At 44.4% G+C, this 20483-nt stretch overlaps 1 protein-coding gene and 1 pseudogene across 3 annotated transcripts in view; one reads left to right on the forward strand and one right to left on the reverse strand.

The window, feature by feature from the left end:
- Nucleotides 1-3630, reverse strand: part of Nav1 (neuron navigator 1) — a 251932-nt gene extending 248302 nt beyond the window's left edge. For all 3 annotated transcript variants that reach the window (XM_076832012.1, XM_076832011.1, XM_076832010.1), the window contains exon 1: nucleotides 3293-3630. The gene's annotated coding sequence lies outside the window, so the exon portion shown is untranslated. The remainder of the gene's footprint in view (nucleotides 1-3292) is intronic.
- Nucleotides 3631-17665: 14035 nt separating this feature from the next.
- LOC143379406 (elongin-C pseudogene) lies at nucleotides 17666-17953 on the forward strand (annotated as a pseudogene).
- Nucleotides 17954-20483: the final 2530 nt, after the last annotated feature.

A 20483-nucleotide genomic window follows, 5' to 3' on the forward strand; every position in this document is an offset into this window, starting at 1 on the left:
GAACAAGATCAACATCCAAAAATCATTTGGGTATCTATACCCCAGCAATGGAGAATCCAAAAAGGAAATTCAGAACAATTCCATTTTGGAAAGCTTTCAGAGTATCTTAGGATTGGACATCAGAAGAGTCTTGTCATCCTTTGAAGTGGAAACATCTTGTTATTAACGGTGCTTTGTGGAGGCATATGCATCAGCGCCTTTAATTTTTCATGCATATTAGTGCATCTCATATTAAAATTAAGTAGAGCAAATAGATTTGATGAGGCTGGTAGCGCAGACTGCATAGGACATGCATAAGAAGTTGAACCTCATCCGTGGCCTGATGAGTGTAGGCTGGGTCTCAGCCATCCTGCCTCCCTTTGCGTCTCAAGAGTCATAGGAAGCTGGGAAGCAAAATCCCAGGCCCCCTGGAGGAAATCAAGTCTGAGTCAGTCTTCCTAGGAGGTGGAGGGAACAGATTAGGCCCAGGAAACTGTTCACTGAGAAAAGTGTTTTTTTTTTTTTTTTTCACTTGAAAAGTTGATGTTTTTCTTTTTCTTTGTTTAATCGAAGAAGGAACTAAAAGTGTTTTTAATTATTGTGTGTGTGTCTTATCCACACACACACTAGGGGTCAGAAAGAGGAAGGGTTTGCCAAGTATTGCCACATTTCTCAGATCTCTGTGTTCTTGAGACTGAAAGCTGGTAGGTGGTTCCATCATAATGATAGCTCTTTGTACCCCTTGCTGTTTCTGTTCCTCTCTCTAACAGCTAAGTAACATCTCCTCAGATCTGTGGATGGAAATGTTGGAGGCAGAAAAATTCTGAGTACAAGGAAGAAATTTGCTAGAAGAGAATGAACTCTGGTCAGGGAGCCAGAAGACCTGTGCTCTAGGCTGTCCTCGGCAGCGCCACAGCTGTGTGGCCAGGAGCCCATCCCTTCCTTTAGGAGGCCCTGATTCTTGTCTAGTGAAGGGAAGAAGGGCAGGACCACAGCTGGGAGGGGCTGAGATCCTTTTGACTTTAACATTTTAGTTGTTCAAAAACATATTCTTTAGGAATCAAGAGAATTTTGAAAGAAGGGGGAAGTGACATTGATTGAAAATGACATTGAAATGAAAAGAGTCACACATTTGAAAAGATGGGCAGGAACTTTTTCTACTGGAGGCCACTCTTTTCTACTGAACTAAAAGCTGAGTCAATAGGGAAGGCTCACAAAGACTTGGGTGCGGGGAGTAGATGAGGCCAGGGAAGGACAAACAGCATATCTCCACTTTCAGTTTTCCCAAGCCAAGGCTCACCAGGACAGCTGGGCCTCAGAAATCAGCCTCATCGTGGGCCATGATTTTTTGCTTGTTTTAGTTGAGGGGATGGGGGGACCATGAGGGGGCATATCAAATAACTCCCAAAGATGAATAAATGGGCACTTAAGTGAGATAGGAGACCTCTGTGGTACTTAGATTCCCCTCCCAATTTTATCAATTCAGCAAATGTTTATAAGGTGCCTACTGTGTACTGGCGGTTGCAGAGAGTCAGAAAGGGTGTTTGGTTGGAAGACATTCACAGAGAAGTCAGGCATGTGCACAAATACCCAAATGTCTAAAATGCAAAGCAGAATGTGAGACTTGCTCCAAGGGAATTCAGATAAATTTCTGGAGGAGTTCAGATTAAGGGCTGATATCTATTTATGATATGTACTAGTACCTGGAAAGTTTAGGAAATGGACCCTAGAGGCTGGAGCACAAATTTGAAAAATCTTATTCTTCCAGCAGTAGCTATATTCTCTGGTTCAATTTTACAAAAATGAAAACCAGAGCAGAAAGGTGAGGAATTATTTGCACTCTGATCATCCAGAGAGTTGGCAATGTAGCTAGATACAGAACTACAAACTGAATCCAGCAGTGAAACCATGTACCAGTATAAAGCTCATCTCAAAAGAGGAAGCCCAAAGTTACAGCCACTCCCTCCACAACCTTCCCAGGGTAAACCCAAAGAGTACCAACCAAAATTCAAAGCAAGATAAAAATAATCATAAGCAAGCTGGAGTCACTGGGCATCTTTGGCCCCCAATAAGCCAATGTCTCCAGAGTGACAAGTCCACCTTCTTGGGGAGGGCATTCTTTGTTGAAGCCCTCCTGCCCCTTCATAAGTGAGTTGTAGGGACCTAAATTGAGGGGAGGCTAGAAAAAAGATAGCCCCCCGAGATGAAAACCCTGGCAAGCTCACTGCTTTTGCAGAGCTTACTGGCCACAGGGTCTCAGCATTGAATTTGAACGAGCCAATGGTATCCCAATGGCTGAAACAGGAAGCCAGATAAACAGCATGTTATCAAGGGGCGATCCAGCGCTTCCCTTAAGCCGGCGCCAGCTGCGCCCTGTGACTATCCTAACAAAGTCCCATTGACTCACCAGCTGATTTTCCTGTGTTGGGCTCTGGGCACAAGGAACCGGCTCTGCTGGGTGGATGTCACCCTAGCATACTACCCCTGGCCACCCACTGCTCATGTCCTCCCCAGCTCCTGCCTCTTCTCTGCCCTCTCGTAGGTCGCTCCTTCTCAACCCTATGATCAGTTTTGCCAGGCTCTGAGAATATGAAGGGACCACAAGGACCAGGCACCGGACACCCTCGGATGAGCGTCTCACCTGATGTTCACCCAACCTCTCCCTTTTCTTCCCTCTCATATCCTCCGGGAGCACTTTTCTGCTCCCAAACTCTCTGGATTGGCGCCAGAAAAGAGCTTCAGAGAGACTAAGAAGCGCATCCTGGGGGCCGTGCAAGGTCACCTGTCCCGGCTATTCTGCAGGCTCCTGTTGGGTTGGGAGAAGAGTTAACTCAGCGCTTCAAAACAAGGGAAATATGGGTTACTGGTGTGTGTGTGTGTGTGTGTGTGTGTGTGTGTGTGTGTGAGAGAGAGAGAGAGAGAGAGAGAGAGAGAGAGAGAGAGAGAGAGAGAGAGGGAGAACATAGCGCTTGGTGCCTCCGATTTTAGGAACGCAACGCACTTTAAATCTCAGATATTTCACAGAAAGGAAACCTGGGATCAGAAGAATTGGAGTTGGGTAGCCCCGGAGAGCCGACCCCCAGAGTCAGCTTCACAGTCGGGGAGCGACGTCTGGGGACACACCTTCCAGACAAGCTGCTAGCATCTCCGTTGTTATTCCAAAGCGTCTCCCGAGCCCAGCCCACAGCACCCCCTGGCACCAGGCTCCCCTCCCCGGAGGCTGGCTCGGGGCCCCGAGGACCCGCCAGCTAAGCCGCGCAAATTGCGGAGCGCAGACCCTCGGCCCGGCTCCCGCTCCGCACCGGCCACTTACCGGCGCGCCTGTCCTCCGGGGCTTGGGGTCCACACCGCCGCCACCACCGCAGCGCAGAGTCGCGCATCTCCCAGCAGCGCCGGTCCGGGCGTCCTCTCCTCGCGCACAGAAACTTTTCTGGGGGCTCCGCGACCCGGGTCGGCCCCTCTCACTAGACTCAGCCGGCGCAGCGCGATCCGGCCTCGGGCCTCGCACTAGGGCCGCCGCCGGCCCCGGCCCCACAATGAGGAGGAGGCGGCATCCTGAACAAAGTGCCGTCCCCCCGGGCCAGGCGGTCGGGGGCGGAGCCTCGTGACCCGCTGCCCCAGGCACACGCCGGCTGCCTCCACCGCGGGCCCCGGGAGGGGAGGGCCCGGGGCCGGGGGGCGGGCGGCAGGGGAGGCTCGGCTTCGGATCGCCCTCGCTTTCCGCTTCTGCACTGTGCCAGTTTAACCCGCAGAGGGGCGGAGGCATGGGTCCCTTCCAGACTTTGTCATTGGAAAGCTATTCCCGTAACCCTTTCCTGCCTTCGCCTTCCCGCCCCGCCTCCCCAGCCCGCCGCAGAAAAGCGGCTGCTCGGCGGCGGGGCTGGGGCTGCGAGCTGTCAGGACAGGAAGCCTTTGCACAATTGAGCTTTTCCTTTGCCCAGGAACCCGCCACCACCACTTCCAGGCCGAGGTCCCTTCCTCCCCCACACACGTCCCCCAGCTGCCTCTGGTTTTGCGGTTTTTTCAGAGAAGGGGACACAGATGGACCATTGAACATCCCTACCCCGCATCCGACTCCGGCCACCCCCTTCCTCCCTCTCTGTACACCTCTAAAAGTCATGCTGTCAGAGACAGGACTTTTGGGTGCAAAACAAATAAGTGACTTTGCCCCACCTTCCAGACCTTGCTGCAGCCCCTCCTTCTTTCTGGGACTTGGTAAAAAGGAGAAGAGGGGAGAGGAAATGACAGGACCTGAGAAGAGTGTATAAAGTGCCTTCAGCTGAGCCTGGCACAACCAGTATGTAGTGCCAGGAGGCCACCGCTTCTTCTGTTCTGGGGGCTTCCAGGCTCTGAGGTCAGAAGGAAGGAGGAAATCAGGTGGCATATGCTCCTGGAGTAGGTTTTGATCTATAAGGGAGAAAGGAAATAACTGGGGCCAAGGACCTAGCAGATTGTGATCAAACACTTCCCCAACAAACACAAGAACTGATTTATAGGGAGGTTGGAGGAAAGCAAAATACTTACTCCCTAGGAGGCCACAGAGCTCTTTGCTGCCAAATCAGTCAGTGGGAGCAGAGTCAGGATTAAAGCTCCTGAATCCTGGTTGCGCCACCCACCGAATCAGCATAGTAGCCATGGACATAAGGGGGAGATAGGGACCACTAGACAAGGAACAGTGACATTCGAGACATTCCTGGTTCATCAGAGACAAGAATAAATTGTCTTTTGGCAATGTGAGGGGAATGTAGAGTGACATCTGATATGAGCCTCTTAGCCTGTGTATAAGTGGTTAAAAGTGGAGATTTTTTAAAAAATATTTTTATTAGTTGTTCATGGACATCTATCTATCTATCTATCTATCTATCTATCTATCTATCTATGGTGCTGAGAATTGAACCCAGTGCCTCGAACATGCTAGACAAGCTGTCTACCACTGAGCCACAAACCCAGTCCAAAAGTGGGGATTTTTAATGCAGATTGCATGGGCCTACTGCTTATTAGACATAGAAACTTGAACAAATTCTTTAACTTCTGATATCCTCAGATTCTTCATCTGTGTAAAATGGGATAAAAATAGTTCCTGTCTTAAAAGGTTGCTGGAAGGATAAAATGAAGTATTATAGATGAAACAGTTAAAATAGTGCCTGACACATAGTTTTTACTTAGTAAACACTGGCTATTATTTTGATCTCCAAGTCCTACTAACTTGCATCCAATTTAACATTCAATGATGTGCTAGCCGCAGTCTTTTCTTGCTTTTCACAGTCCCCTTAGCATAAATAAGAAATCCGGTCCTTTAAGAAGAAATCCTGTCCTTTTCTCAAGTGTTCAAGGATGGGTCTGGCTGAGTTTCTAGGCCCTTCTAGGCCCAGGGACAAGAGACCATGCAGGAGGCATGTAAATGTGCATCAGAGACAGAATTGTACCTATCCATTGTAAGGCTGGATGAGGACCCCATCCCTCCACACTGGTAATGCTGACCTGATGCTGTTCCTTGGGTGCTACTCAGGGTGGAAACGAAGGCCATAGCTCTAACTTAACTAAGGGTTAAGTCTCTTCCATTTGTGCATAGGATCAATATTTCTCTCCAATGCATGAGTGACTCATGTACAAGTCCTCCCTTGCTCTGCTCTAAATGTCCCAATCACAGACTTCTAGCAGTGAACTTGTGGCAAACAAGTGGATGGTTTGGGGGAGGGTGGGGGTGAGGGGGCCAGTCTGGTTGGAATGATTAGTAGAGGATATGAAGGCTACAGAGAAGGTGGCTGGGACAAAGTGACAGAGAAGAGAAACAGAAATTAGTATGTATGGAGGGACATTTAGGTAAGAAACTGGGTCTCCGCCCATCTCTTAGTGGCCTCTGCCAAGTGCCTACCTAATGAGTGGTTTTCATCTGAACACTGATGACTCAGTTGCTCTGAATCAAGCAAATGGATTTTCCTTAAATATGAAAATCAATAAGAGGTAAAGGCAAGGAGGGGAGGGAGGGGCAAGCCAAAAGGGAGCTGGAGAGTGAAATGGTTGGAAAGTAATGGACAGAGAGGGACTTAGGCTCCCTGCAGGGGATCTTTGGTATGATCACTGTGCCCCACCCCACCCCCACCAGAGAAGGTGACCTTACTGAGGGGTCTTCACACCCAACAGCTTACTGGACATGGTGGTGCTTGCCTGTAATCCCAGCAACTCAGGAGGCTGAGGCAGGAGGATTGCAAGTTCAAGGCCAGTCCGGGCAATTTAGAGAGACCCTGTCTCAAAATAAAAGGGCTGGAGCTCAGGATAGAGCACCCTGGGGTTCAAAAAAATAAAAAACTCCACAGCTCCCCTGCTCCCTCCTCCCCACTTAGAGCCAATCCTGCTTCAGGGCAGGAGATTATTAACAAGAAGGTCAATGTCAATGTGACAAATAGGTTTTAAAATATCAGTGCAGAAAGCCTGTTGTCACCCACATAGCCTCAGATCTGGCCTGGATACAGTGAGAGCTTTGGAAGTCCCGGGAAGCACAGCAAATGCTTTTTCAGCCACAGCCTGATTTCTTTGGGGTCTCTGCCTGTTTCCTGCCACCTTGAGCTCTGTGGACCAGTGCTGATTTGTTTTGTAGCTTGAGTTATCTGATGTGGGATTTGGGGAGTGTGAACAGAATCATGACTCCTACATTCCTTGTGGTCCACAGGCTCGGGGCGGGGCAGGGGGACAGTCTTGACCCTCCTGACTATTGCTCAGGGCTGCCAGAGCAGTTGGTAAGGCCCTTGCAGGGATGTGGAGACCGCACATTGCTTGATTTTCTTGAGCATTTAATAAAAGTCATTAGCACCCTGAGGTGGAGTCCTCGGATCTTCTGACTTCCTCCTCTGAAGCCAGTGGAAAAACACTGGGCCTGGCCGCAGAGGACCCAACTCCATCCTTTGCTTGTGCTGTTTGCTAAAGTACCTCAGTTTGCTTGTGAGTAAAAGGGGGTGTTGATACCCAGGGAGCAGCAATAGCCACCTAAGAGGAGGCTGTGATGAGTATTCGGTGAGATAAGGGGAGAGGGAACCCTTCCAGTGCAAGTGCTCCTGTCCCTTGCATTGTCCCCCCTCTCCCCCCAGTGGTGGGCTCTGTGCTTGACCGCCCATTTTTGAGCGCTAGAAATCTGACTGTCCATTCATTATCCTTGTCATTTTTAGTTGAGGAATTAGCCTGCAAGGGGCTTCCTCTGCTGGTGGCATGGGGTGGAGTGGGGTGGGGGCAAAGCTGTGACCCCATCCTTAACCACTATGGCCTCACGGCTGGCCTGAGGTAGGGGGAGCTTAAGAAGGGCCCTCTATTGACAGCTTAAGCTCATGAAGACCCAGGAGAAAGAGTCCCTAGGGAAACTGGCTCTGTAATGAGTGTTTTACAGAGCGAGCGAGTCACTCCTTATCGGGAAGATGCAGTTTCTCTGTTACCAGGAAGTGAGATGAGCTGGGAGCCAGCACAGTGTTTTTCCAAAGATGGACTTCGAAGAGGAGTGTTTCTTTAAGGAGCCAGGAGAGCAGGGGCGGGGTTGCCAGGGAGAAGCGGGCCCCTTTAAGAGATCTAGCTGGCTGCAAAGCTGGAGATGATGGTCCATATATAGCACCAGTGTGCCTCAGCGGCAGTTCTAACCTATATTAACACATTGAATCCTCACAAGAAGTCTATGTCATAGGTATCATTTTTTTGTCTTTTATCTTTTATTAAACTTTTTTTTTTTTAAATGCCAGGGATTGAACTCAGAGGCACTTGACCACTGAGCCATATCTCCAGCTCTATTTTGTATTTTGTTTAGAGACAGGGTCTCACTGAGTTGCTTATCGCCTTGCTTTGCTGAGGTTGGCTTTGAACTTGTGATCCTCCTGCCTCAGCCTCCTGAGCCATGCTGGGATTATAGGCATGCACCACTGCACCAGGCTATTAAACGTTTTTAAAGAGAGAAGTGTCTATGTTGTATAGGCTGGTCTCAAATTCCTGGGCTCAAGTAATTCTTCTGCCTCAGCCTCCTGAGTAGTCATGATTACAGACACACGCCTCCATGCCTGGCCATAATTATCATTTTATGGTGAAGAAATTGAGGTCAAGTATCTTGTCTGGGTTTCAGAGCTGTTAAGTGCAAGAGCTTGGATTTGAACCCGAGCTGTCTGGCTTCTGAGTCTATTGCTCTCAAGGTCAATATATAGAAACTGGCAGAAGATGACAGTCCAGTTCATTATAGGATGGTGGAAAAGGGCCCTGTCATTTACTGGATTCAGTGGGTTTCTTTATTTCTTTTCAACAGCTTCATTGAAGTATAATTTACATACCTCAACTTTAACCCATCATAAAACGTACAACTCTGTAGCAAATCTGCCGAGTTGTACCGTCATCACCATTAGCAAGTTTTAGACCATTTCCAAGTTTTCTCACTTATGGTTTAATATGAGTCTCAATTTTCCTCATCTGAAAAATGGGATTAACAGTATCTGCCACATAGAATTGTTATGAGCGTAAAATAAGCTTGTAAATGGTATATGGTAAGTGCTCAGAAACTTTAGTTAGGGCTGGGGACATGGTTCAGTGGTAGATTAATTGCCTAGCGTGCATAACGTCCTGGGTTCAATTCCCCGCACTGCAACAAGACGAAACTATTATTATAGTCTCTGAATCATTTAAATACAGACTTTTAGAACTGGGAGTGGTTTTGCTTGGTTTGGGAGTTTAACCCAGGGTGCTTTACCATTGAGCTATTTCCGCAGTCATTTTTATTTTTATTTTTTTGAGACAGGGTCTTTCTAAGTTTCTTCTTAGGGCCTCATTAAGTTGCTGAGCATGGCATTGAACTTGCGATCCTCCTACCTTAGCTTCCTGAGTTGCCAGGATTACAGGTGTGTGCCATCATGCCCAGCTGGGAGTGGTTTTAAAGATCATCTAATCCCATCCTCTCCAAACAGATATGAAACTAAAGTGCCAACATGCTCAACAACTTGTCAATTAATGACACACAGCAAAATCAGGGGCAAGGCTGTAACTGGGCCCAGGTCTCGTGGTTGGTATTTCTGTGCTTTCTTATCTCCAAAGAGACTTTCCACCCAAGACATAGGAATGTGATTGTTCAACACTTTTATCTTTGTGGGTTCCTCCAGAGCATGGACCCTGTGAGTTTGCACGTGTTGAAATGCCCAACAGTCTGGTGTTAACAGAGAATGAGGCTGGGTGCAGAATCAGGGGACAAGATCCAGTGTGGAGGCTGAGACAGGAATGTTCATTGTCAGAACAGGGGATGCATTGACTCGAAGAATCCAGAATATAGCCAGTGCAACAGTCAGCAAGTCTCTGTAGAGTCCCGGCAGGGCCAGCCAGCATCATGGGCATGTGATCTTGCAGTCATGTGGTACCCTATGCTTAAAAGGGCTCTCTGCTTGGTTTAGTGCTGATAATCTTCAAATTCTTGATAATTTTAAACAAAAAATCTCACGGTTTTGGTTTGCATTGAATCCTGTAAAGTATATAACCATTTTTGCCCAGGAGACAGAGAGCAGAGCCCAAGCTAGATTCTGTGTGTGTGTATGTGTTTTGCAGGGGATTGAACCCAGAAGCATTCTGCCTCTGAGCTACACCTTCAGCCCTTTTTAAAATTTTATTTTGAGGCTAGACTTGCTAAGTTGTACAGGCAGCCCTTGAATTTACGATCCTTTGCTCCAGCTTTCTGAGTAGCTGGGATTACAGGACTGTGCCACCACACCTGGCTTATAAACACATTTTTAAAGTCTGTAAAGATACTCCAAACTGATAGCAGTTGTCTCTTCTGGGGAAAGTCTTCTAGGAAGCTGTTAATTTTTTCTGTGAGTTTATTTATTACATGGAGATTGTACTCAGGTATTACATAAATTACAAATGCAATTGTATCAATAGATAGTCTTAAAACACTAAAAGAGAAGCAGCTCAGTTTGGGATTGTGACTCAGTGGCAGAGCACTTGCTTAGCCTGTGCAAGGCCCTGAGTTCGAATCCCAGGATAGAATCCCAGGGAAAAAAAATTCTTGAGAGAGGAGAAAAAAAAAAAAAAAAACAGGGCACGAAGCACAGACACTGAAGATTGGTGGAGACTCAGGGCCTGATGAGGGCAGGTGTGAACAGAGGAAGGGAATATTGGAAGAAGGAGCCCAGAGGCAGTGGGCAAAGTGAGTGTGGGTATTAGTTCCATGAGAATTCAGAGGTTGAGGTTGTATGTCCCCTTGAGTGGGGTGGTGGAGGGTGACAGGAATTGTCAAAGGAGCTGTCAAGACTCTATATGTCGAGGTTCGTGGTGGCATATACCTGTAATCCCAGTGACTCTGGAGGCTGAGGCTGGAGGATCACAAGTTCAAAACCAGCCTCAGCAATTTAGCAAGACCCTAAGCAACTCAGCAAGACCCTGTCTCTAAGTAAAATATAAAAAAGGCTGGAGATGTGGCTCAGCAGTTGGGTTCAACCCTTAGTACAAAAAAAAAAAAAAAAAAAGAATGAATTGTCAAAGGAGATGAAATAGGCTGCAGAGGTGAGCACAGATGGATGAGGTGGGACTAGGTGGGAGTGTCCATACACAGGAAAGAATGGGACCCAGAGGTCAGATTTATCAGGCCTGGGAAACTAGAGGCAGTGTGGGCCAGTGGACAGTGTTCAGGCTTTGGAGTCAGGGGTGCAACCAAGCTCCAGATTTGTGACATCTTAATTGTGCATCTATAACCTTGCTTTCTCCCCTGAGAAATAGAAATAAGCCTGGCAAGGCTTGTGGGGCAGAGCTGCTAGGAGGATTTGATGAGATGATGTAGGTAAAGCATTAGATCAGTGCCTAGCTCAGTCTGGGATCCCCAAATATTCCCTTCTCCTTTGGATTGATTCTGGAGTTTGAAACTCTTACATGCCAAGAATCATTTGCAAGTGTAGAGAGTCCTTCTTCCAAGCACTTCCCTCCCTGCTTTCTGGGAGAGCCAGGATCCTGAGTTCCACCCTGCAAAGCTAAGCCAATCAGGAAGGAAGAGAAGCTAGCTGCAGCCCAAGGGCTGGGGAGTCAGGGAGAAGAGAAACCAACCCTCCTAGTCCAGGTCGGTGGGGCTGCCAGGCTGACTCTGGGCAACCTTGTCAGGAGGCCTCCCTTTGGGATTTTCAGAAGAAAGGTGCTCTGTGAACTCTGATCCCAGTTTCCTCAAGTTTCTCTCAGCTTGGCTTTTTCAGGACACCCTCCCCCCAGCTCTGAGGACTGTGACTGATGGGCCCTGCTGCAGCTGCCGCCTCCTCCTTGTGAGTACAGATGTGCTCAGCAGCAGCTGTAACCCAGAGCCCACACCTGTTCCCTAGATCAGCTGCTGTAACTCTACTCCTGGGGAAGCAGGCCAGGTGCCCAGGCCTCGCCAAAGTCCTCCTTTCCAAAGGCAGGTGGAAAGGCGGGCATCTGCCTGTCACAGCAACGAGGGTGGAAAGCCTCGGGGGTCTCAGCTACAGACCCTCTTCCAGGCTAGCCTCGCTCCCAGCAGTACATGCCTCACGTGCTCTGCCCCGTTGTACCTCCTTAGTGGAGTGGGAAGATTGAGGAGCAAGAACAAATACATGCTGAACCCGGTGACTCCAGCCCTCCAGACTCTCTTGGGGACCTTCAAAGTTTTCAAGTCAGGCTGATCTACCCTGGGCAGTGGGGGGCGCTGTGCGGCTCGCAATGTGATCCAGAGAAGACCAAAAGAACTGGAGCTAGGAGAGGCCAAGGCTGAGAATGAGTTTAAAAACAGAGCAGGGCTTTCTCCTGAGAGGCATCTCGGCTGCGGATCCATTGGTCGCGGACCTTGGGCCACCACGCGAGAATTCCATCCCCCAGCATCCTTGAGAATGCTCCTAGGGCGAGAGAGCAAAAGGCCCCTCGGGGAGAGCCTGGATGGTGGGGAACCCAGAACCCAGAAATCCCAGGTCTGTGGGAAATTTTTACCAAGGCAAATCCAAGGCACACGGCGTCTGACAACCGGACCTACACAATAAGTTGCCCGTGCCAGTGCACATAAAAACCTGCCGGTAGAAAACCAGATGGTGAGTTGGCATTGCTGATGTCTGCATCGTACACCCACACCCACATCAGGGCTGTTGCCGAGCATGCGCCCACTCCACGTTCGGGGAAGGGAATCTTGAGGCTGCGTGCTCAGCAATGCCAAGGTCTCAGTCGGAAGGTGCTCTCCAATTCCCAGGCCGCTCTGGCAGCGCCAGGAGAAACAGCACATGTGGCAAGCGGCTCGCCGCCAGGTGCGGGACACTGCTGACCCCTGCTGGCGCTTGTGGCTCTGGGCAACCAGGGGGAGCCCCAGGGAGAATGGAGTATTGGAAAAACCGTGCAATCCGTCTGGGAGGGGTAGGAAGAAATATACCCTAGCTCAGAATCTCCTCATCTGGAGCTCTTTTGATGAGACCAAGAAGAAATTAGAATAAAACCCAGACTGAGTTTCTGGGAGGAGTGAGACAGACTAACAGCGTGTCCCCTTCAGCCTCTGTGGCCTGGAAAGCCCTGCTGCCAATCCTCTTGAAACTAAATTGGGAAGCCATTAGTAACACTCCATTGCAAGCTCAACCATTAGAGGACAAAAGGGGGGAAAAAAAAGAAAAAAAGAAAAAAGAAAAAAACCACCCTCAAGTAGCACAATATTTTTCAATCATAATTTGATCTCTCTCCCTCTCTCTTATTTCAAGGCAGAGCATTTGTGAAGTTTTTAGCTTGATTTATTGAGGGTCTCACTTTCCTCTTAGACCTGGGGCTAAGATGTATTATCATGATTTTAATGCCTTTCCTTCCCCAAGGGATTGGTATTGTAGTCTTTGCAAAACCACTATTAAGAAAGGAGATATCTAGTCTGGTGCTGTGGTGCAGGACCTGGGAGGCTGAGGTAGGAGGATGGCAGGATAAAGGCCAGCCTCAACAACTTGGCAAGGACCTAAACAGCTTAGTGAGACTTGTCTCAAAATAAAAACAAACAAACAAACAAACAAACAAATAAATAAATCGAAAGGGCTAGGGATGTGGTTCAGTGGTTAAGTGTTCCTGGTTAAGTGTCACTTAGAATAACCTTCCAATCTACAGACCAAAAATTTTTTAAAAAGCTGATGTAGAGTATTTGTACTTACTTTCACTTCAGTCTAGACTCTATTAAGGGTGTCTGTGCTTCTGGTTATTTCACTGCCTTTCAGCATGAGGTCTCCTCTACACAACTGTTTCCCCCTCCCCTTTGGTGGTATTGAGGTTTGAACCAGGAGTGCTCTACCACTGAGTTATACCTCCCCACAACCCTTTTTATTTTTTATTGTGAGACAAGGTCTCCCTAAGTTTCTGAGGCTGGTCTGCAACTTGTGATCCTACTCAGCCTCCTGAGTTGCTGGAATTACAGGTGTATACCAGCGTGCCTGGTTCATCTAAAAATACTCTCATGGGAACACCCAGAATAATGTTTGACCAAGTATCTGGACACTGTGGGCCCAACAAGTTGACATATACCACTTAACCATACTACTGTAAGTGACATGAAGTTTAAGAAATAAAGTACTACAAGCATGGTTTAGGCTGGTCCTTCATTGCATTCCTATCTGCAGAGGAAATACTAGTCTGAATTGGAAGTTAATCATTCCCAGCAACATTTATACTTTTGCTACATTATATGCTACATATGCACCACATATTTTAACTCTATGAAGGGCATTGTATGAAGGGCAAAGTATATTCTATACTTTTATTGTGTGTCTGTGTGTGGTGATAGGGATTTAATACAGGACTTTGTGCACACTAGGCACAAATATGCTTCCTCAGTTCTATAAATTCTTTTTTTTTTTTTGACTCAACATTATTCTTTGTAAGGTTTATTCTGTGCTGCTGTATAATATCTCATTGTATGACTATGCTATAACTTCTCAGTTTTATTTTATATAGGTTTTTCTTTTTGGGGTGTGTGTGTATGTGTGTGTGTGTGTGTGTGTGTGTGTGTGTGTATGTGTGTTTGGTGGTGGTGCTGAGGATTGAACCCAGGACTTTGTGCATGCTAGGCAAGCACTCTACCAACTGAGCTATATCCCCAGCCTTAACTTTTTTTGGTTATGATAAGCTGTTTGCTATGTATAGAAATTCTAATACACACCTTATTGAACATATTTGTATTTCTCTAGTAGTCAACCCAAGAGTGAAATTGATGGTTGTAGAGTCTGGACACTTTTAACTTGACTACATCCATGCCAATACTTGGTATTGTCAGACTTTTTTGACAGTCAGATGAGTATGAGTTTACACATCATTGTGATTTTAACTTGTTTTTCACCAGCTATTATTCAGGTGAAGAATCTTTCCATAAATTTGTTGGTCATCAGGATTGCCTTCTATTCCTATCTTCTAATCTTTTTCCAATTGTACTGTCGAGCTTTTCCTTTTTGATTGGCAATAATTACTATTGTGGCTAACAATACTTTTTCAGTTAGATGCTTTTCACTTATCTTTTCCAAATCAGTAGCTTCTTTTACCTCCTTAGTCATTTTATTGAGATGTAATTTGCATCTCTAAAGTTCACCCATTTTAAGTGTAAGATTCAGTGATTTTTTTTAAGTAAATTTAAAGAATTGTGTAACTTTTACCACAGTCCAGTTTTAGAACATTTCCAACACCACATGGCAATTCCTCCTACCCGTTTGTAATCAATCCCAATTCCCACCCCTAGCCACAGGCAACCGCTAATGTGCTCCCTGTCTCTACAATTCTGCTTTTCTAGACATTTCATATAAATGAAATCATGCACTATGTGGTCTTTTGTATCTGACTCTTTTCACTTAGAATAACCTACTAAAGGTTTATTCGGGCTGAAATTGTACTAGTTATTTCTTTTTACTGCTGAGTGCTATTCCATTGTTCAAATATAGCACGTTTTATTTATTCACCATTTAATGGATATTTAGCTAATGTTATATCTGATGAGAAGCATCTCGTATTTATTTATATTATTCCTCCTATGTGTAATGTACCTTTATTTTCCCCTCTGGCTGCTTTTAAGATTTTTGCTTAATCTTTGGTCTTTTTTCATTTTACTACTACATGTTAAGTGTGATTTTGTTTGCATTTATCCTGCTTGGTATTGCTTGAATATTTGGACCTGCAGATAATAATTTTTTCATCCAAATTTTAGCCACTGAATGCCTTCCTTCCTTCCTTCCTTCTTTCCTTCCTTTCTTCTTTCACAGTATTGGAGATTGAACACAGGACTTACCCATGTAGGAAAGTGCTCTACCACTGAGCTACATCCCCAGCCCTTTTTGTTTTGAGACAGGGTCTTGCTAAGTTGCCCAGGCTGGCCTCAAACTCTCAATCCTCCTGCCTCAGCCTCTCTAGTAGCTGAGATTACAGGTGTGTAGCACCATGCTTACTCTAATTTTCTTTAAATCTTTATCTGCTGATTTCCATGATTAGCTCGTCTGAGGGTCTAGTTTTCTTATGGTTATGGGTCATATAAAATTTGTATTCTATGTATTTATATGAAAGAGCAGTTGAGATTTAAGCATAATATTTTCTTTTGTTTTGTTTATTTGCCAAGGAGAGCTTGCTCTTTCCTCTCTTTGGCAATTAAGCTATATAAGCATAAGATCATTGCATCCTTCTGGATGAAATAGTCCCTTTATTTTTTATGAAATTATGCCCCTTATCCCTGGTGATAGTCTGCTGTGAAATCTGCTGTGTCTGAGATTAATGCAGCAATGCTGACTTTCTTTTGACTAGCATTAGCATAGTACATGCTTTCCCATCCTTTCCTTGTTTTTATATAAAGTTCATTTCTGTGGGTAGCAAATAATTGAGTCTTACTGTATTTCACTGCATAACTATTGCAGATTTTATGACAACTTTTTATTTTGCAAAAAAGTGGGGTGCAACCATTATGTGAAGCTTATTTTTTATTGCCTGGTATTACTTACAAATTACTACACTGTCTTTGATGTAAGATTAGGATGCACAAAATATTCATGAATACATGTTAAAATTGTATAGTCCAAATCAATGCACAACATTCTTTATGACAATTTAGCAAACATTTTTCTGGTCTGAAAAAAAAATTAACAAATGAATTGTTATTGATTTGTGCATTCTAGGCAAAATATTAAACTTGAGAAAATTTACTACAGTGTTATGAAAGTTTGGACTTGCAAAATTTAACCTTTGTGTCCAAAGATTTTGTGCAGATTTGGTTATTTGGTGCACTGTCCTTAGCACCACACATATAAGATGTGTTTACTGTTAGGATGGTAGCCCCCTAAACAGATGACCCAAGTCAGCTTTTGGAAATATTCTCACAATGTGCTAGCATGGAGAATTCTAGGCTCTCAGTACAGGAGGAGACAAATGTTCATCCATATGTCAGTGGTAAATACATTGCTGCTGTTTACACTTTAAGTGGTGTAAGGAAAAGAATTATACCATGTGGTGATTATGCAATGAAAGGTCATAAACCAATTTTTGAACTAAAAAAAAAAATAGGTGCCATGATTATGCAGTGGTGACAATTACATGGAGAAATATGGTCCTTGAAAACAACAACAACAACAAACAGCCCAACCATCTCTCCTTTGTAAAATGTGAAGTTTAGACCATTTACGTTTAATATGATTGTCGACATGGCTGGGTTTGAGCCTGCTGCCTTACTACTTGTTTTCTATCTGTCCCGTGTGTTCTAATGTTCTTCTATCCCCCCACCCTTTTTTTCATGCTCTTAGATTGACTACTAGCTGTACTTTGTTATTTTGTTATCTCAGTGGTTGCTTTAGGATTTATACCATATATCTTTAGAGTATATGATTTCAGGCATCCATATAAAAACCTTGGAGTGATGCATGTCTGTTTCTCTCCTCCTGGCAGTTATACTATTACAGTTGTGCGTTTGTTTTTATAAATGTTATAAACCCTGAAATGTATTGTTATTTATTTTGTTCTGATTAAACAGTCAATTTTTCTTTCTTTCTTTTTTTTTTTTTTTTTTTAAAAATACTGGGGATCCAACCCAGGGTTTCAGGAATACTAGACAATCATTCTACCCTTGAACCACATTCCCAGTCCTTAAACATCTTTTTAAAAAAGGTTTTAAACAGTATTTTAAGACCTCACAGGGCTGGGGATATAGCTCAGTTGGTAGAGTGCTTGCCTTGCAGGCATGAGGCCCTGGGTTCAATCCCTAGCACCACAAAAATAAATAAAAAAGGTCTCACATTTTTATCCAGGTAGTTAACATTTTTGGTACTCTTCATTTCTGAAAGATATTTTTCTGGATACAGAATTCTATGTGGACTAGCAGGGCATGGTGGCACACCTCTGATCTCAGCTAAAGCAGGTAGACCAAGAGTTTGAAGCCAACTTAGCAAGACCCTGTCTCAGAATTAAAAATAAAAAGAACAGGGGAGGTCGCTAAGTGGCAAAGCACCCCTAGTTCAATCCACAGTACAGCAAAACAACAAAAATAAAACCCCCAGAGTTCTATGTTGATAGTTCTTTTCTTTTAGTACCTAAAAAAATGTTGTTCCTCTGTCTTCTTGCTTGCATTATATCCACTGAGAAATAAAACCTGATTCTGATGGACTCTGTGTCTCAGCCTCACCAGGAAACTACTTCAGCTCCTATGAAACCAAAGCAGAATTTTATAAGAGCATTAAGGATGGAGAGTCCAAGGTGGCTGTGAAAGCCCCAGGCAATGTATGTCTGATTGACATCTTCTGCTGGTTGTGAATGGATTGTAAAAAGAGAACATGCACTTACATCAGGAACAACAAACGCCATGTTGAGTGGCTTGGTCAGTTTGCAGAAAATGAAACCAACAAGCCAATTTTAAAGAGGGCCCTTCACATGTGCTATCAAAAGTGTGCCTGTATTTTACCCAGAAGGCCGACTACCCTCACAGTTCCATGGGATTCCCAAGTCACCAATTGCATCTGAACTTGCACTAGAACTGCTGATAACTGTGAGCTTCCTAGATTGTTAAAGAAAATAATTATAATAATTTACTCTTTTCAGTTACAAAAAACATCCCTAATCTTTATCTTTGTTCCTTCTTTTTTACTTCTATCTTAGCACTTCCTTTAACATTTTTTTATATTGTAGATTTGCTGGTTATGAATTACTTGACCTTTCCTACATCTGAAAATGTCATTATTTCACTTAAAAAATGTGTAGTTCTATTGAAATAAAATTTACATACCATGCAAATCACCCACTGAAAAATGTACAGTTCAACTTCTTTTTTTTTTTTTTTTAATATTTATTTATTTATTTTCGGCAGACACAACATCTTTGTTTGTATGTGGTGCTGAGAATCGAACCCGGGCCGCACACATGCTAGGCAAGTGCACTACCACTTGAGCCACATCCCCAGCCCACAGTTCAACTTCTTAAGGACCACTTTATTGGGCTGGGGCTGTAGCTTAGTGGCAGAGCACTTGCCTAGCATATGTGAGGTGTTCAATCCTTAGAACCACATAAAAATAAACAAATAAAATAAAGGTATGCTGCCCATACACAACTACAAAAATTTTTAAAAAATCACAAACCACTTTATTAAGGTATGATTGACATATTTTAAAAAGTACATACTTAATGTATACGACCTAATGAATTTCAAGGCTTTTAGTATATTCAGAGTTCTGCAACCATCACTACAATCTAATTTTAGAATATTTTATCCCTCCCCAAAGAAACCTGGAAACCCATTACAAATCACTGTCCATTCTTCCATGCCTCCACCCCCACCCTAACAACTGCTGATTTACTTTTCATCCCTATAGATTTGCCTGTTTTGGACAGTTCATGTATATAAATGAAATCATATAATATATGTGGTCTTTTAGGACTGGACTCTTAGCATAATGTTTTTGAGGTCTATCCTGGTAGCATATAACAGTATCCAGCCAGATGCAACGGTGCAGGCCTGTAATCCCAGTAGCTTGAGAGGCTGAGGCAGGTGGATAGAGAGTTTAAAGCCAGCCTCAGCAACAGTGAGGCCCTAAGCAACTCAGTGAGACCCTGTCTCTTAATAAAATACAAAATAGGGCTGAGGATGTGGCTCAGTGGTCTAGTGCCCCTGAGTTCAATCTCTAGTACTGAAAAACAAACAAACAAACAAACAAACAAAAAACAGTATCCACTCTTCTCTATTACTGAATAACATGGCCTTGATTGTTAGGAGACTTTTGTGAGTTTTTTGGCGTGGGGGAGGGGGCTTTGTAAAAATTCAAGTTTTTGCTTTTTGTATTTTAAAGATGCTGCTCCACTACCCTCTTCCTTGCATAATTATCAGTGAGAACTCTCCTCTGTATCTTTACTCTTCTCTATTTACTGTGTCTTTTTTCCTCTAGTTGCTTTGAAGACTTTTTATCACTGGTTTTAGACAATTCAATCGTGATGTGTTTGGAACCTCTTCTCCCTACCTGCCTGCCTTCTTTTCTTAATTCCTTCCTTGTCCTTCCTTCTTTCTTTCTCTTCCCTTATCTTGCCTTTTCTTTTCTTTTGGTACTAGAGATTGAACCCAGGGCCTCTCTGCCACTGAGCTATATCGTTTTCCACTTTGAGACAGGGTCTTGCTAAGTTGTTGAGGCTGGCCTCAAACTTGTGATCCTCTTGCTTCAGTCTCCCGAGTAGCTCGAATTACAGGTGTGGGACCCTGTGCCTGACTTCTCTTCATGTTTCTTTTATTTGGTCTTTATTGAGCTTCTTGAATGGGTATGTTCACAGTTTTCATCAAATGTGGGAAAATTTTAGCTATTTATTCTTCAAATATTTCTTCCCCATTTAGGGAATACAATTCTGTGTATATTAGGTTGGGGTTGTCAACTCAGTGTACTGATGCTTTCTTCATTTAAAAAATTTATCTTTTCTCTCTGCATTTCATTTGGGGCAGTTATCATTGCTGCCTTTGAATTTGCTAATCTTTTTCTTCTACCATGTCTAATCTGCTGTTAACTCCGTTCTGTGTATTTTTCATACATTACAGTCTTAATCTCTAGAAGTGAAATTTGGGTCTTTTATTTCTTTAATCTGTCATGTGTCTGCTGAGATTTTGAACACATAAGATTCCTAGTATCTGTTTTAATATCCTTGTGTGTTAATTCCAGTCTCTGTGTCAATTCTGAGTCATTTTCAATTGATTGGTATTTTTTTTTCCTCTTTGTGTGTCACATTTTCCTGTTACTTTGCCTGCCTGGCACTTTTTTTTTTTTTTTTTTTTAATGGATGCCAGACATTGTGAATTTTACCTTATAGGGCAATGGACATTTTTGTCTTCCTATATAAATGCTTGAACTTGGTTCTGGGATGTGGTTATGTTTGGGAAATAGCTGATCCTTTCAGGCCTTGCTTTTTAAGATTTGTAAGGGGGGGTGTACTCAGTCTGGGGTTAATTTTTCATTAAGACAGCCCCCTTCCCATTTATTCTACTGGATGCCCCACGACTCATGAGTTCCATTCCTGCTGAGAACAGGCCCTGCTCCTGACCCTGTAGGACCCCTGGGTACTGTTTC

This window comes from Callospermophilus lateralis, chromosome 13 (genome assembly GCF_048772815.1).
Source record: "Callospermophilus lateralis isolate mCalLat2 chromosome 13, mCalLat2.hap1, whole genome shotgun sequence".
Classification (NCBI taxonomy): Eukaryota; Metazoa; Chordata; class Mammalia; order Rodentia; family Sciuridae; genus Callospermophilus; species Callospermophilus lateralis.